Source organism: Bacillus rossius, chromosome 5 (assembly GCF_032445375.1).
Source record: "Bacillus rossius redtenbacheri isolate Brsri chromosome 5, Brsri_v3, whole genome shotgun sequence".
Taxonomy (NCBI): domain Eukaryota; kingdom Metazoa; phylum Arthropoda; class Insecta; order Phasmatodea; family Bacillidae; genus Bacillus; species Bacillus rossius.
The window spans coordinates 81487829-81507497 of record NC_086333.1 but is presented as its reverse complement, the minus strand read 5'-3'; positions in this window follow the sequence as shown (position 1 = coordinate 81507497).

The window sequence follows — 19669 nt, the reverse complement described above, 5'->3', positions numbered from 1 at the left end:
CCGCTCTAACAACCCCGCGAGGCGATGGAGAGGAAGGGCGAGGCAACCCGCCCTTTGTGGGGTCAAGTTTCCCATTAAACCCTCCCCTGGGAGATGCCCGTCCCTTTGACACGAGGAGCCAGTGTCACCGGGTGGGTGGGAGGGTGGTGTGCTCTCCTTGTTCGCCCGTCACACACCTCCGCCCCGCCCCGCCCCTACTCACCCAACTTGAACTGAGCGTCACAGCAGGTCTGTAAACACACGGAACTACACAACGTGGACTTAACAACGCTTGCATCTTGTCTGTTTCTGGTAGGAATGCGTGAATTAACATCTGGCTGCTTGGATGGACTTCGAAACACTTTAAAAAACTATTTTAAAAAAAAGGGGGGGTTGTCTGTAAAGTCGGTTTACGGACGATAATTTTACGTGATATGTCATAAAATAAACATTGATGATAAATTGAATACTTTTTTAATTTTCAAAATATTATTTACAGTTTTTTATTTTGCAAAAATTTATATTTAAATAATTTGTTTAAATATAATCATGAACAATTAGTTTAAAAGCCCGCCTTATAACCTGTTTGATATTATAGAAGATTTTCTCGCACGTGGTTGGCCGGTTTTTACACGCTCGGCTCAGGCGGAACGTGACAATGGGTCATGCTTTTTCGTGCGTTATCACGTCAAGAACACAGATCGTTGGTGGTCACTTCCATTCCATTAGAAGCATGTTTACCATTTGACTCTGTTAACAATTTGTACGTGGTAGATTTTTCTTTAATATAGATGAAAATGTTTTCAGTCAATGTATTTAATGAAAATGTTTACTTCTCAGACTTTTTTTCTTTTTAAGATTGTGATACAAAATAAAATATCTCGTGATTAAAAAAAACATGTGTTTGGATTTTGGCCTGCGCCGGATCAAATCTCGATATCAGCAGATTACTTGGGTTCATTTAGCGTCAGGTTCAAATTGACAAGCCTTCGTAAACTTGACAGTATAGTGGTATTCGTTTTTGCAGGAGTCCTGCAGTTTTGCAATATAACGAACTTTCTTAATATAGCATCTACTTTCCCAATGCATATGTTATTTCACCATCATTCAATTGACACATTTTATAAAAGACTGAGTGAGTAGAAAAAAAAATTATAAATTGAACAGTCAAATTCCTTGCAGCCAAGACAAACCTAAAGAAGGTTTCTTAAAAATAATCTATCAAGTCTGTACAAAATTGCGCTACTAACCGAATTGTCAATTATACCGTGAAAAATATCGTCCCCAATAACTGTATCTGGTTTTCTATTTGTGATTTTTATTGAAGCAGTAATTATACTAACTCATTTTAGAGAGAATTAAATTGTTAATTATAGGCCAAAAAATTCATGTTTACAGCACCAGTTAAACGCTAGGTTTCTAATGTATCTCAAATATTATTTTACTGTTATTTTGTCCCAGGGCTAATAATAGCTATCAAGGCCTTCCAGGGTGTTATTGCAAAACCAAAGTCCCATTTATAAAGCATATCGAATTTCAAGTTGGTTTAAGTATGATCTCTGTCAACCAATCAAACCTATACGTTTTCAGTGAACCCTACAAATAATAATTAATGTTAATAATAAACAATACATAATGGGAATCAAGTGTTACCACGTATACTTAATAGAACTGCCCATCTATAAAGAAGGGCAGGAAATGTATCTTGGTTAACATTAGCAAAAAAAACATTATGATTAACTCTGACTCTGATCCAAAGCATAGACTCTATTAGTTCTAAGAGATGGCAACTTTATTTGTTTTAATTTATTGGGTATAACGTTGTTTATTTAATTAAGGCCCCCGCCTACCTGATAACACACACAGTGTTATTGGCGCTTCAGCAGGAAAAAAACACGAGATGTGAAACCTGCTTAATATATTCGACTGGTTTCTGTTTACGGAAAACCATTTCAGGATACGCCGAGAGTGTATGATTAGTTCTTTTTCCGCATTTTGTTTTTAAGCTGCATTTTTATAAGATTGAATATTGTTATAACGCGTGTTTTCAGAATACTTTCTAGGCATGAAACATACGGTACATTTTCTTTGAAGCACTCAAGGGTCTTGCTTTACATCTTTATCTTCATTTCTCCGCCATATAATGCTATGTCACCGCTGAAATATCATTCTTGAATGTACGACGAGGAGACAGCGCGCCAGTTCACAGTCTTATGCTTAGAGGCGATACTCAGAGAAACAAGTTCTGTACTTTTACAAAAGATTCCTTTGGAAATCAGCTGCAAAGAAATAAATTGTAAAACTACAAAAAAAAATATATTGTATTTTTGTACGAAACATGGATATGGTAATTACTAGAGACCGGAAAAATGCGCGGGTTCAGTGAACTCCAGGATAGACTCCACTATCCTCTAAACACTCGGGCAAATGCCAACTGTTCATTGGCTGTTGACTTGTGAGTCGTCTCGACTGGGTGGCCTGTGATTCGACACTTCTATGAGTGAGGGTCTCTAATTGGCCCTCATTACTCCAGATTAACAGTGAACCAATGTCGGAAGCAGCACTCAGGTATAATTATTTGAATTTTAGCGTTTCACGAAATGAATCCGCGAATTTTTCAGGTCTCTAGTAATTACGTTTTTTGAGATAATACTGAATACTTATTACGAAAATTGGAGCATAATTTTTAATTATAATTGATGTTTAATTCTAGCAAAAGTTTTTTAAATTATGTTAAGTATTATATAATATTCAAAAATTTCGGTTTAATTGGCTTTATAATGGTTATTAATGTGAAAAAATCATTCACGGAACGGTTTACAAATAACTTTTATCTACTGTAGGTTCTGGGAAGACACAAAGCATAAATGCTCTGGTAAGAAGAATCCAAACCCAGTATTACTGCGAACACTATTTTGTAGCGATACAGTTGCTTTTTCTATGTAAATGTACAAATTTACAAATAACTGTAATTTTACATGTTTCATTTACCAAACAAAATGGGTTGTCTGTAAAGTCGGTTTACGGACGATAGTTTAACGTGACAACGTCATAACAAAACATTGATGAAATGATTGCATACTTTTATGAATAAAATTGAATAATTATTTATTGAATTATCACTATTTTGTATGGATACAAAGAAGGAGTGAAATTAAATCTACAATTTAAATGATAAATTTACTTTTATTTGCACACATTAATTCAAATATGTTTATTACTTTAACGAAGAGATTATTTTTATTATAACTTTTATACATGTTTGCAATTTAACTTCTTACAATCTGTGTTAAAACTGTTAAGGATAGGACGATGATAGGAAAAGTAGGAAACGAATGAAAGTGTTTCAAGTTTAATGTGCCTCGAAAAAGTCAAATCGATGGTTGTTCCAATCGAGTGGAAGAGAGATAGATGCGGCGCAAGCGTACAATGTGCGTAACGGGACACTTTTTCGTGCGTGCAGCCGGCGTTCATCGATTTATTAGACGTTGTCACGTCAAAAAAAAAAAGTTGTCAGGATTAACCAGCAACAATTCTTACGTAAGTCCTGCCAGAAATCAAACTTACTTATCCTTGGCATGAGGCGAGACAGTGATATGGGTTGTTCGAGCAGTTGGTAGTAAGTAAAGCTGCAAGTAGACTCAAAACCTGCGGGGAACATGCAAGGGGCTGTTCTCTCGATGAAGGGATAACATCGCGAGAGAACCGAGACGAATCCTGCTCTTACCTGAAGACGGGTTCGCGGTAAGTTCCCTTGATGCCCCCGGGGGGGGGGGGGGGGGAGATAGAGGGGTGAGGACGAACAAACACCATCAAGGAATCCGTCTTGAGCACAAATCTCAGCGCGCGGATATGTTTTAAAAGCGGGCCGAGATCTCGGGAAACGCCTGGGGGAGAATGAGTCGCATGATTCGATGGTTCGCCAGACCGCATTACTTTGGGAAGGGGCGGGAGGGAGGTCGTTGTTCCCCCCCCCCCCCCCCCCTCGGAGCACGGAGTTTTCACCCCTACACCCTCCCCCCCCCCCCCCGCAAGTGTCCCCGTCGAGGCACGGCGCCGACAAGGAAAGATCTCCAGTCGGAATGAGATCCCAAGATAAACAGCGAGAGTGGTCGGTCTCCAGCGAAGATGGGTTCCACCTGGATGCTTGCAGTCTTGCCTACCTCTCGAGTGGCTGCGAATTGACAAAAATCACGTCATTTTAATTGAAATTAAACTTGGTATTTTGTTTCATTCGGGCTGAACGTCGCCCTCGAAATCGTGATTATTGGAAACTGGTAAACTCTACAACGCGTTTCAAGGAAATTGATAAGGAGGCGGCCGTATCAGTATTTTCCTGGAGTGATTTACAAAACAAAAATCACGGAAAAACCTCGTTGGTGCTATGTCATGCTATCGCGCTACCTCAATTCACAATTTAAGTTCAAATAAAATTATTATCTTCCGGTAGCTTCCACTAATGCATAGTGTACGTGGAGCGTCAGCTACAACTCTTTCGAAGTGAGCTTACATTTACTTGGTGAATTTATCAGGGAAACTTGTTTTGAAAAATACGTGCCTGTACATAATAGCTAAAATATATTTGTGAAATTGTCAAAGTTTTACTTTTATATATATTTTTAATGTGTTTGTGTATAATAGCTAAAATCCATTTTTGGATTTGTCAATTGTTTACATTTACAACTGTAGCAATTCTATCACCTATATTGCAATTTTTTTGTAAATGTAACAGAAATATTCCTGTCAAATTACAAATATTTGTAAATTTTAATGTGTACATGAAAACATCTGTATCACTACCTAATAGTGTTCGCAGTAATACTGGGCTCGAATTCTTACCCGGGAAATAATTCTTCGTGTTGTCTCAGTACCTCCAATAGTTTAAGTTATTTGTAAACCGTTCCCTGATACGCTTTACAGGATTAACTGTGCCGACTAATAAGCATAATAAGTCAAATTATTGAATATTACATTATATTTTCAATGATTTTAAAAATTATACTTGAATGAAAGATGTAATTAAAATATAAAAATATGTGCCAATTTTTGTTAGGAATACTCAGAATTATCTCGAAAAAAAAACGTTATTCGTACGTGCATAAATAACCACAGCAATGTGTTGTACAAAGTAGTAATACAAACTATTTATTCGAAAGGAATCTTTTGTAAAAGTACATGCAAACAGATTGTTTCTGTGTGTGTTAAGAATACGAGTTTCTGAAGTTGCAATGAAACTCGGTCAGCTGATGAAATCTTGTTCGCACTCGAGACGATATGCCACGCCTGGCAGTGCTTCTATGCTGTCTGCTGGAGTTCTGAGTCGCTCCGCTCGCAAGACGACAATACAACTCAGACAACACCAACTCTGAACCCTAATGGTCTCGCGCATATTATAGATGTGCAAGGAGTCTCTTATCCTTTCGCCTTTGTGCATAACAAGAACACGTATAACTAGGGTCATTCATTATTCGCAATTAAAAATATTAATATTTTAGTTTTATATTAGGTTTCTCTGTGTATTGTTACGTATCATACTCTACAAAAGGAGTCAACGATTTGTAAAAATAAATACATATTAAATAAAAAAAAGGGATTGTCTGTAAAGTCAGTTTATGGACGATAATATTACTTGATAACGTCATATCAAATTTTTTAAGTTGCTGAATTTAAAAAGCCCGCCTTAACCTGTTTGATATTATAGAAGATTTTCTCGCACGGTGGTCGGCCGGTTCTTGCGCGCTCGGCTCAGGTGTAACGTGACAATGAGTCATAATTTTTCGTGCGTGCAGCCGGCGCTCATCGATTCATAAGACGTTATCACGTCAAAATATTTCCAGGCTAGCTGTGCGATGAAACTTTGTAGCATTGTCTGTCTCTCGTGTTTGGTCGGGAGTCTTTCAGGCGCATGTCTACTGTCAGCTCACCAATCACAGCCGTCCAGTGCGGAAACAAACTCGGCCTGATTGGTCTTTGCCAATCAAGGCTGCGGCCTGTTTGTAGACAGCCACCGATCAATTACAAGGGAACAATGAGGGATAAGATTGTTTGCGAAAAAATACGTGCTCATACGAATAATCCTACATTTATTTTATCTAACTTACTAATGGCAATCCATTTATAAGGTCACGTTCCCCGTAAAATGCTCTAAAAAAATATTTATTTTTGTTTGCACAATCCATAGGGTGAATTTCCGTTTGCAACACAGCCAAGTTAGACGAAAATTAATTTGTTAGCTGTGTTATTATTGTGACAGTATTTGTAAATAAGACAATCTATAATATAAATTATCAATACATAATTTAGTAGTATAATAAGCAAAAATTTATTTGTGCTATTTTTTTAATTTTAACATTGTATTTTTTACTGTGTACAGGCATTAGGTTCATTTTTACTCTTTTTTTTCCTTTCTTTGTTGGTTTCTTCATCAGAGGATGATGGAGACCGAAGGACTTGAAGTTTTTCCCTCACACCCTCATATTCTTGGGTGGAATTCTTTTTTTTATCTATCTTCGGAGCGCTGCCCTTCTTTCCTTAGCCAGACCCCACAGCCACAGAAGTGCCCGCTCGATAGAAACTTGGAACATCTCCGGAACTTGTCACTTAGCCGCGCCGCGTGACGTCACACGGCGCTACTGGCAGTTCTCCTGGGCTCCGCTGAGGGCGCGCCGGTTGCTCAATCCGTGAGCGAGCACTGAGCACTGTCAGCAGTGAGCACTGTCAGCAGTGAGCACTGTCAGAGCTCGCTCCACCAAGACACAGAGGCGCTGCTACGCTACTCTCAGGAACTACTTATTGTATTTTCAGCCATTAACATGTGTTCCCACTGAACAACACTAAAAATAAGTTTCGTAATTGGACGGTGCTATGTAAAAATGGTTCAACCCACAAACATTTTCAACTGAGTAAATTGAGCTCAACGTTGAACACACAATAACTGGTATTGTGGCAGTGCGTTGAATGTTTGGTCGCAAGATGGCATAGTAGCAAAGGATTGTCGGTTAAAAAAATTTAACTCAATTAAAAGTGACATTTTACCTACACAATTATTTCGATAACTTTTTTTTTTCCTTTTGTTGGCTAACTCATTTGTGCATAACACCATCCAATAATGTGTACCAAACAAATATTCTGCAGCACCTTACATTAGTGTATATACTACTTAATTTACTGGATACATAAGAAATTAATTTTGTTTGTGTGTGTATCAAACCTTTTTGTCTAATATTTTCAACAATACCTTAAAACGTATTTGACATTTATATTTCAGTACTGAAGTATCCGGCATAATATAAGGAACATCACTACCGAGATTCAAGTCTGTAGGACGTCCACTTGAAAAACGGGAATATTTTTTTTATTTCAAAGTCCCATTGATTGCACAATCTCGATGCATCAAGGCTACGCATCAGCAATAAACGGGACGCCAATCTTCAGCTTCATTTTTGTGGGAAGGCAGGTAACCCTTAGGCAAGACGTGACGGACGCACCCAACGATAGAGCGTTACAAATTTAAGGCAACGCCATCTATTGACGGAGTCCTAAACTTAACTGTTATTAGAGCATTTGCTTAGTAAGCAGTGTCGAGGTTCTGTAAGCGGATGTATTTCGCCAAGGATAAGGATATGAAGTTGCCAGACCTTACTATATGACCGTGTGGCGGACATAGAGAAATTACTCAAAATCGCTGTTTGTGTGTCTATGACCTACCTTCTATGATTTTTCTATTATATAACTGAATTTACCCCTTTTTTCGCTCCCTTTGAAATGTAATATCATATTTATATGTAGTCTGTCACTCCGGCCCATAAACTCTCGATATGCAAAAAAACATCACGTCATATGTTGCTCCGTTGCGGCGTGAAAGGACAAACAAGCACACTTTTGCATTTATAATATTAGTAGGGATTGCTACTTAAGGATTCCTTTTTCTAAAGAGTTTTACGTCTAAATGGTTGGCTGTGGTTTATGTTTCAGATGCGGGTAAGTCAAGAGTGATGGTTAAGTTTTCTATATATCATTTACAGAAATGAAATTTATTTGACAGGATACGCAGCAATCACGAATTCAGTTTTTGTGTGTTAATGTCAATAGCCTATTTTAAGTCTACATGCATTCATTTGTACTACATATACGGAGAGAAAAAAACACTTACTACTGAAAATTTAATATTCACTAAAAATTATGAAAACATATTTTCTTTTAAAAAGGTTAGTAATAGATGTATAAATTTTTATTTTATTTGTTTTCAAATATTCTGTTTATGCATAAAGATACTACAAATTTGAAGAAGCTAAAATTCTAAATATGTCTGTGAAAAATTTTGTGCAGCAAAGAAATTTGAGGATTTATATTATATTCATGCGTAGTAGTTTTACTGAGACCAAACAATAAATTAACTGATGTTACTTAAATTCATATCAATTAGCGATGTTCTTACGCACATTCGGGTAATACCATGTACTGTCATGAAGTTAAAAATTTTCTTTGGTTGGTAGATAAAGATTTTTCAAAGTAGGTTTCTGTGACACAACAAGTGGTCTCACTGAGGTTCCGCTAGATTCCTTCGCCCAGCTGCGACGACTCGGCCTCCCGCCGAGCAGACGTGTGTGGCGTGTTGCGGGTCCTCCAGGCGTCGCGCGACGCGGCGTTGCCATGGTGACCGAGGGGGTGTCTGCCACGCCGCGAGCCGTCTAGGGGTGGAAGGGGAAGGGGGGTCTAGGACGCTGTATTACGACTCGGGGGAATTGCGCAAGTTCTTCCCGGCACATGTCACCCCGCGACCTGGCCGTGTCCCGCCGCACACGTCGGAGCAGATGTCTCGACATCAACACAGCTGAAAGGGTAACTTCAGAGACGTCTGCGTAACCCCGAGTCATCCTTGTGATAACTTCATTCCTCCAACTACTCTCAGAGGAGTTTGTTTGCCTGAACTAAACACCTTTTTTTCCTTTATTACAAAAAATAAAATTGGTTGTCTGTAAAGTCTGTTTACGGACGATAGTTTAACGGGACGTCATAACAAAACATTAATGAAATGATTGCATACTTTTATTAATAAAATTGAATCATTTTTATTGAATTATCGCTATTTTGTATGGATACAAAGAAGGAGTGAAATGAAATCCACAATTTAATTGATAAATTTTCTTTTATTTGCACTCATTAATTCAATTTTTTTTATTTCTTTAACGAAGAGATTATTTTAACTATAACTTTTATACATGTTTGCTATTTAACTTCTTCCAATCTGGGTTATACTGTTAAGGATAGGACGATGATAGGAAAAGTAGGAAATTAATGGGATTGTTTCAAGTTTAATGTGCCTCGAAAAAGTCAAATCGATGGTTGTTCCAATCGAGTGGAAGAGAGATAGATGCGGAGCAAGCGTACAATGAGCGTAACGGGTCACAGCGTAACGGGACAATGTGCGTTACGGGACACTTTTTCGTGCCTGCAGCTGGCGTTCATCGATTTATTAGACGTTGTCACGTCAAAAAAAGTAATTATAATCAAATGTAATGAAGATTTTTCTCTATCAACAAAACGGTTAATCAATTGAATTATTCATTATTAATGTTCGCAGGCTTTCACGGCCATTGTCTGAAGTATCTTGGCTTCTGGGTTGTAGCTGCGTCCTTGGCGAATAATTCACTGACATTTCGGTCGACATTGCAGTCTCAGTGAACTTCTCCCTGATGATGGCGACTGCAATGTAGACCGAAACGTCGGTGAATTATTCGCCAAGGATGCGGCTACAACAGAGAAGCCAAGCTACTTTCAATTATTCGTTATGCATAAAATTATTTTTTTGCATATCACATCATATTTTGTTTAGTTCGCTCTAATGTAATTTTTATTGTAAATAATTTTGTAACTTTTGCGTCTTAAAAACCTGTATTTTTTATTCTTTTTGAACTCAGCGTGACCCAATCACTGTTTTCAGTTTTTTAACAAGTCCATATTCACTGAATAATTGCCAAAAAAACAGTGAAAATTTAAAATTAATACGCAACTTGACCTGGGGTATATTTCTTTGGAAAATTTCAGGAAAATGCCACGAGTTCATTTGGTGACATTTTATATTTTTTTAACATTTTTAAGGTTGCTATATTTGTAGACTGATCACAGTTCCTAGGGAACTTGGTGCACTCAACTACACGACTGACTGGACTCCTTTCAAATTGGTCACTGGTTAGTAAAGCAATTGCATTTTTTCGAAGTATGCTCGTGTCAATAAGCATAGTGATTCATCTCCGGTTATTCAGTCAGTCAGTGCGAAGTTAAGCAGATGTGTGCTTGTAAAAGTAAAGGACATTTTAAACCAGCATTTAGCACATAGTACAGAATTATAATAATAATTTTGTATGCCTCTACCAATTACAGATTTAAAAAAAAACATTATAGCCGTATACAATTTTGACTAGAGGAAAATTACTCCAATTTAGTAATCCGTCGTATAGTTTCAGCTATCATTTTCATAATAGATACGAAATATTTGCTCACTTACCTGGGTTGAAGTGAAAAAAACGCCTATATCTTGTGTGGGCAAAATTCGATTATTTAGATATTTCCTACTCTTATTTCAGATTTCTGAATGGCTAAACGCTCTGAAAAGCGTACTAAGAAAAGTGGCACCATCGTCAGTTCAGCTCAAAGCCATAAAATTGATGTATCGTAAACTGCTCTAAATTAAATTAATCTCACTGAAAATCAGTTACAAACGCTCTATCTGAATCATAATTTCTGATCTTTATTTCAGAGGAAATGAGGACTGATTTTGCAGTGGTTATATATATTTTAAAATCCTATTGGATATTTTGAGTTTTAACTTTGGTATTGTTTTTCGTCTACGTAATACATACCTTTCATGGTTCACCAGTGGAAATTCAGCTTTTGTTACACCAAAAAAATGCCATCCATATGGAATGAGTTCAAGCTTTTTTTATATAAATACATACATAGTACAGTCAGAGAGATCGCAATAATATTAGTGCTTTTCAAGAAAAAACTCAGCAAAAAATACATTTTGCGATTAACCACGATTTATACTCGTAATTTATGAGCATCACTTTTTTACCCGAGTGATTAGGAACTCACTGTTGGCTTGGATGTCCAGGTTGTTTTGAAATTCTGTGACACGAGATTAAATTGTAACATTCGTGTTTTATGGTACTTGTTTCTTTCTATATAATGTTTTGAGAAAAAGTAGGGGTGAAGTAGAAAGAAACCTGTAAACATTCGTTGCGGGTGAATTACGCACAGCTCTTTGCTTTTCCGTTCTTTCAGAGTTATCGCTCCATTATTATCTGCCGGACTGTTCCTTCCCACGGTTACTTTGTTCTTGCTTCTGGTCTTCTCTGCCCGTCTCGCTCCTCGCCACTCCTCGTGCGCTGCTGCGGTGTGCGTTTGTGTTTTTTTTACCGTTTCTCTTTGTCCGCGCACGTCCGACTCGTGTAGTGTCTCCGCATGTAGAGGCATCCTACACCTCACTTCCTGCGCTCTCGGCACCTCTACACCGCTCCCACTGCTGACAACATGGCTGTGGAAATACAAACAATGCACGTCACAAGGTAGTATCCTAAATCATTTTTTTTCTACCATAACATTTGTTACTCTTTATCTATATAAAAAAATTGGTTGTAGGTAACGTCGGTTTACGGACGATAGTTTAACGTGACGTCATATCAAAACATTGATGAAATGATTGCATACTTTTATGATAACATTGAATCATTTTTATTTAATTATCACTATTTTGTATGGATACAAAGAAGGAGTGAAATGAAATCTACAATTTAATTGATAAATTTACTTTTATTTGCACTCATTAATACAAATATATTTATTACTTTAACGAAGAGATTATGTTAACTATAACTTTTATACATGTTTGCTATTTAACTTCTTCCAATGTATGTTATTCTGTTAAGGATAGGACGATGAAAGTAAAAGTAGGAAACGAATGGGAGTGTTTCAAGTTGAATGTGCCTTGAAAAAGTAAAATCGATGGTTGTTCCAATCGAGTGGAAGAGAGATAGATGCGGCGCAAGCGTACAATGAGCGTAACGGGACACAGCGTAACGGGACAATGTGCGTTACGGGACACTTTTTTGTGCGTGCAGCCGGCGTTGATCGATTTATTAGATGTTGTCACGTAAAAATATATGTAAATGTTCTTTCGGAAAAAATCTAAAATCTCCAAAAGTTCTTCATCGATTGCTTTGACATTTTGAAACAACGTTTCAATCGAATGCACTCGTCTTTTTATGTGCCTATGTCCACCTGTTAAAAGATAAAATTATTTTTATATATATATATATATATATATATATATATATATATAAAGAATTTTTCGGTTTTCGTCTTCTGTTTTGTAAAGATAAAGATAGGAAGATATAGACATAGAGATATATAGAGAGGTAAAGAGAGGTAAAACGAGATAGAGATATGGAGATGTGCAGACATATAGAGAGATAGAGTTATATGGAGAGATATGGCTAGAAATATGTAAATATATAGAAAGAGATAGAGAGATATAGGAATATTTAAATATAGAGCAATGTAGTGAGATTTATAGAGGGACATACATAGAGAGATAGAAAGAGTGCTTTTTATATGCCTACCTGCTTCAAACAAATTACAAAAAAAATTGAAAGAAGCTTATCAACGCATGCCGGCCATAAGAGAGTTTTAAATAAATTCTTATAATTACTATAGTCAGTTGTTTATAAAGTGATTTATTTAATAGTTTTTATGTCGATAATACCATGAACCAAGAGCAAGTAAACGTGTTGTAAGCAGTTTTTAACTAAACGATTGTTTGAAGCCTTTTATATGTATTAATTAATTTTCCGTGTATCATTCACAAATAAATAAAAGTTTAGATTTCTCAAAAACCTGAAACACTCAGGTTTGTAGGATAGTGGGAACACCAATTTTTTTTTATTGATGTGTGAATGATATTCAGAAAATTAAGTAAAACATGTCAAAGGCTTCAACAAAAACGATAAATTTCAAACTGTTTATAACACGATTAAATATTCTTAGTTAAAGCTATGGTAGGGTTGGCATAGGAATTTGTCTTTATTTTTTAAAAAAAACGTTAAATGATTACTTAAAATATTAACAAAACTTTCAATAAATAATTAAATATTTTTGTATTATTAATTAATTTAAGCCAATGTAAATATAAGTTATAAAAGCAACATATTTAGGATAATAGCTTCTTAAGGAGAATTGACTAGGAAGTGCTGGAAACACATCTAACATCTTACATCTTTGAAGGCAGTTTTCCAGCTTGTGCCGTTTCGAACGCGGAAGGGAGCTGGTTTTCACACATTACTCGCAAGAGAGGGAGAATGTTCTGCGGGCAGTAAGTGGCGGTGAACATCGCATCTAATAAGATTGAAGACGGGACAATACAAAATAATAGGAAATACTGTGATCCATATTGACTAATGAAGAGAAGATACTAAAAGAGCATGATGTGAACGAAAATTGATGAAATATAACGTAAGTTAATTGAGAGGAGTATAAAGAGAAAAATTGAATACATGAATTAAAATAGAGAAAATGCAGAAAAGAAAGAATGACGAAAAAAGAGAAAAGGAAGAATAAATAAATAATGTGTGGAATGGAGAACAAGAGAGTTGAAGATGATTATGAAGGTAGAAATGAATCCGTTACAAATAAATTTAGAAGATAGAATAGGGAATAATATATAATGAATGCAAAGATAAATAAAATGAAACAGAAAACCTACGGATATAGACAGAAGAGCGGAAGAAGAAGTTGGACGAATGATAAAACCCACAGGTTAAGATAGATAAATATTATGACGACTCTGCTATCGACCTGGGCCATTATTGGAGCGTTTTATGTATAGGTAATTGTTTTAATTTTATGAATTATGATTGTAAATAAGATATTTTAAATTGAAGCTTGAAGAGATTAGTTTGAAAACCATGACAATGATGATTTATTTTCCCATTTTTTTACACTTTGTTAACAATATTCACTTAATTGCACCAGGAAATTGAGCACTCACGAAAGCAAGTTTGTATGTGAGTGCATCTAGTCACTTTAAATTACATGCGGTATTTTGACGATTGTAAACATTTTTAAATGTATAATAACTGAGAAATAAATATATAAAATATAACCTAAGAAACTTTACATTAGTTATATAAAGATGAAAGTTAAAAAATTTATTAAAAATCAATATTATGTTTAAACAAAAAAAAGTATAAATTATAACATTGTTACATGAACAAATGAAAATATAATTAAATAAAAATTAGTATTTAAGTAAAGTACAGGTACAAAGTTATATAATACATAAAATTTACTTAAATGCTAAAGCCATCTCTTCATCAGTTAAATAAGGAAAGGTATAAAAGCTTGAATACAGAGGCCCGGGGTAAAAAAAAAATGAATCAAACAAGCCGAAAGGTGAGCTGCATTGAAGAAGGATGAACTCAAGAGCTAGTTTGAAAACGGAAATCACCAGTAGAGGGCGCGCAACTGACCTTGAGTCTCTCGGCGGGCAGAGAGTGGCTGGGCAGTATCGACCACTGAGGTGTTGGCGGTATTGGTGAATGCAGGGGGATGTGTGTCCGTGTTTGTGTCCGTGTCCGTGTCCGACTGCTGGTCGATGAACCCGCGGACTAGCGATGGTCACAGACTCATCACTAGAGACCTGCAAAATTCGCGGTTTCGATGGCATTCAGGATAGACTGCACATACCCATGTACACTCGGGCAAATAACGCAAGTTCATTGGCTGCCGACTTGTAAGTCGTCTCAGCTGGTTTGTTTGTGATTCGATCCTTCTTTGGTTGACGGTTTATAACTGGTTGAGATTCGTCCAGATGAACAGTGAGCCAATAGCAAAATTATCTAAGAGGTATATGTGTTTGAATTCTAGCCTATCACCGAATATATCCGCGAATTTTGCAGGTCTCTACTCATTACTGTCCGCGCACATGACCAACACTGGTTATTCATTTCCCAACAGATCTGAGCTTACGTATACGCAAACACAAGCACTTACTTACACATTTAAATCCAAAAGACAGTTATAAGTTAAAATTATTCGAACCGTATTTTTTGACAGCGAAGCACTGAAAAAAAATTGCACGTGAATGCGTAGGCTCTACGGCGCTAGAAGTGAGACTTTAGAACAATATTTTACGCCTTCTGTTTACGTAGACCCAATGCGAACTTCTTTTTATATTTGTGATGGAAGTAATATTCTTAGTAAGTCACTCTTTACAATAGCTGCATCTGAATTCTAGCATAATAAATCCCTTAGCTAAGGGAAATAAATATGAACTTACGTTGTTAATTTGTACTGGAACCAATTTACCTATTAATTTATCTTAATTCTTTACTCTCAGAAACTGTTAATTTCGTTTGCTCAGTGGTTCTATCAAAGAAAAGAGCTTGTTTTTGAAATTTTTCTCTGACTTATTTTAGTTTTTATTTGTGCATTGATAATTATTATATAATTTTGTTTGTTGATAACAAGACGTATTTACTTAACTGATTTTGAATAATAATATTATGATTTTCTAGTAAATAGATACTATTACTAGATTTAGGTTACTATAACTTAATTATTCACATTGTATTTGAGAGTGTTGTGAATACTGCCACGTTTCTCATACCAGAGCAGTATATCTTTGACTTGCACGAATTAAAGTTCAAGATTGCTAAAATTCGTGAGTTATTATTGCATATAAATATAGATAAAATAATCCTAGGTATTCTGAATCAGATTAGCAGTAGGTACTAGTGGCGTCCAGGCAAAAACCTATAAAGCAATTTCTCCGAACGAGATGCTATTTGCATATTTCATGAAAAAAATTAACCTTTCTGATGGGGATAACTACTGTTAAACCAATAGTAATTAAACATATATTAAAAGGATTAGTTATAGTTAGAGACCGGAAAAATTCGCGGATTTCTTTCGAGACAGGCTGATATCCAAACTAGTTTAGCTTAATGCTGCGTCAGTGATTGGACCGCAATTTACCTGAAGGACTCTGAGCCAATGGCAAACATTTAACAAAAGAAGTAGGCTATCGAATCATAAGAATCGCAGTAAACAGGTGTCCCGAGTCGGTAGCCAATTACCAGGTGATAGTTGCTCAAGTACATAGAGAATCGTGGAGTCTATCCTAGTGGTCACTGAAATGCGAATATTTCCAGTCCCTAGATATAGTGAATACACTTACGACATAATATTATCTCGGTCCATCACAACATAATCATGTAGGTGAATAGTGATGCATGGTGATCATGATTTATCCTATAAATATTTTAAGGTTTGTCATGCAATATTTTGACTGCAACAATTCTATCATTATTGGCAACGGTGGAAGAAGCACGTTCTGCAGTTTGCACGGCCAATGAGAAGAAGCTAGCTGTTGTGTGACGTCACGTCCGGGGATTCACATTTAACTTTCTCAGATTTTAACACTTAATCAGAGACGTTCCATCATTCTAAAGACAAGCCACTTCCTCAAAATAAGTACATATGTGACAACAAATACTTCTCGCAGTGATAACTGTTAAAAAAAAAGCCCATTTATCATAACTATGTCATTTTTCTCTGACAGTTGTTTAGAAAATAAATACTATATTAAATTTAATGTATGATGCATAATGCGTTATTATATACATATCTATCTTATATGGTATTTCGTGCCAATTCTGGCAGTTATTAAAAAAAAATTCTGGTTTATTATGCTGTTTTCAACAGTCAAGTCTCCAACAGGATATACAATACGCACAAATTTGTAGAGTCTAGCCGTAATATCAAGTGCAAATCGAAAAGTTAAGAGTTTTTAATCCAGCAAGTTGGCACACAGAATACTGTAGCACATGTGGAAGCCATCTTCCAACGCGCCGGAAGTGGAAACTGCCTTGAGCGCAAGCGAGACCCGTCGAACAAAAACACTGGATTGTTTTTTTACGGAACAACGGTTACGTTATCTGCAACGAATTTCTCGAATCGAAGAGAATATCGGAACGTAAAACTCTGGTACAAAAGGTCCAAGCAGAATGTATTACGTTTCCAGATCAGCGTGTATACATATATGTATGCTAAGAATGGCCTAAATAATGCGTTTATCTCGGGCGCTTTACGTGACTTCACAAACAATGCCGTCGTAAATTCGCCGCGCTGAAGAAACCCTCCGCGCGAAACTGTACCAAGGGACGTGTACCAGAATTGTTGTGATATCTCCGGGCGTTCTCCTCCATGCAGCAGCGGATAGCAACATGCTTTACGGCCGCCTACGACACGCCTTTCTCTCCGGCACTGCGGCCGACCTGGGAGTTTTACGACGAGCTGCAGACGGAGAATGCGTCGGAGGTTTTTTTGCGCGCGCGTGAAAATAACGGTGTTTATTTATTTATTTATTTATTTTGGCAGGGGAAAAACTTATGGGTTCGCGTCACCGACATGCTAGTGACGTGTTGCGCCAGACTGGCGACGCGCAGCGGCCTGTGTGCATGGGGTAAAATCTTGTGAGTTCCCGTCACCGACATGCTGTAGTAGCAGTAAGTGAAGTTAATTTGACCACGTGAATGCATGACCTAGGTCTGACATCACTGGTAAGTCATAGCTAGGTAATGAATTTTTACGTAATTTTTACATACCACTGACATCTGTCGTGACTAAAAAAATGATGTAAGGCTAAATGATACCATACCGACATCGTACTGATATAATACCAAAAATCATTTTCTTACGTACGTTTGACGTAGAAATGATTATATATTAGACATTTAAAAACAAAGTTTTAAGTTTTCACTTCTGTTGACAGTCCCCATGAATGGCTTTTTTATGTATGGAACGTTTATCTCTAGAGGAGAAGTAAGTATAAATATAACCCCTCAAAATATATCAAAACGTAGAATTTTACGTTTTTGATTTAAGAATACATACTTCATGATACAAATGTTTTTTTATGGTAGTTCAAGAACTTTCTATGATTTTTTTTACTAATCTTACGCTTTAGTATAAAATAAATTCAAAATGGTACGTTTCCTCTTAAATCATCACGTTTGCCAAAAGATATTTGATGAATAAAAATATTTATTTTAAAGTTTTTTTTTTGTCTTATATTAGGCTGGAAAGTTAAATTTTATACATAGACACTTACTTCTGAAACGTAGACTCACTCCATGGTCCTTGCATAAGTTGTGCCTTTTAATGATTTCCCTAAATAAATATATTTAACTCAGATTAACCGGGACCTAAACGCTGAATTTTAAGTGAAGCCAAAATTAACTTTTTAAAATATATAATAGTCATAAACTGAACTTGTCCTACATACAGACTGGCTACTGCCGAACAGTAACCACTGTGAACACAGCCAGTGGGTGTGGTGAATATACACTAGGCAACTGAATCAGTGGTGATGGATGCGATCGGGAAAACCGTCGATGAATATTGTTTTCTGTTGGTGTGTTAGTTTCCGAAACTCGAGCAGTCTGGCGGACTGTTGCCCCAAGACTGGATGTGTGATACCACCCGCTACGCACGAGTGTACTGCCTGCCGCATGACAGCTGTCTACAGGAGCACGTCTGGCTTCAAAGGAAAACTAAAATGAAAACAAATCAGACTGCTTTAACACAAAGTCTGTGGCGATGACATTCCCAAATTGAATGAGAGTGACCCTTTATTCTTCCATTTCTCGCTTGACAAAGAGCCTGACAGAAGTGTTAAAAAAAGCCAGGAATATGTCAAAAAATAGGTGCGTGTACATACTTAATAAGTATGTACGCACGTTAGCAGCTATAGTTACAGGGCGTGATAAAAAAAACAGACTTTAATTTCGCATGCAAATAATTTATATAAATAAAATATAAAATCTAATGGAATTATATTATAAATACGGTTTTAAAGTAGAAATAAAATAAAATATAAAAATTTAAATAAATAAGGAGTATTCATTAAACTCTGTATATAATTAATTATTTAATTTATTAAACTAATCTATATATTTTAATTTATTATGAAAATCCATAAATAACCTAAAGATTTATTATTATTTATTTATTTTAATCATTTATTCAATAACAAGGTAATGTGTTATAATTTATAATGCAAATAAATTTTACATACGGAATAATAACCAAACGTATGAAAATATACATTAAAATACACTTGGAAAAATTTATAAGCACGATTTCTATCACCAATATTAGCAATAAATATATGTTTTTAATTATATGGACCAGTATTTAATACCAAGCACTATTGTATGTTATTTATAAGCAAATATGTAGTTTTTATGAAACCTTCTTTTGATCTTGTCGATTTTTGTTTAATGCTGCACGTGCATCGTAAAAATTCATCCTCATTTTTTTTTTTTTTTTTTTTTCGTAACGTGCCTAAGGAAGTTCAACTTCAAAAATGCAATGCTCCTTTCTAGCTTTATATTTTCACGTGTTACAGACTATAAATCAATTTCGCACATTTGAGCAAGTATGTGAGTGCGCAGTTATGATAAGTATGCAAGTTTTCGAGTGAGCAATAATTCAAAAAAGCCATCCAGTAAATACTACTGATCTTGCACTTTTAGTTGCCCTTTGAGCGTTACTCTTTCTTTATGCTTCGATGACGTCACTGTCTAGACTTAACGTACCTACCATAAAAAAAAGTTTCACTTCAAAA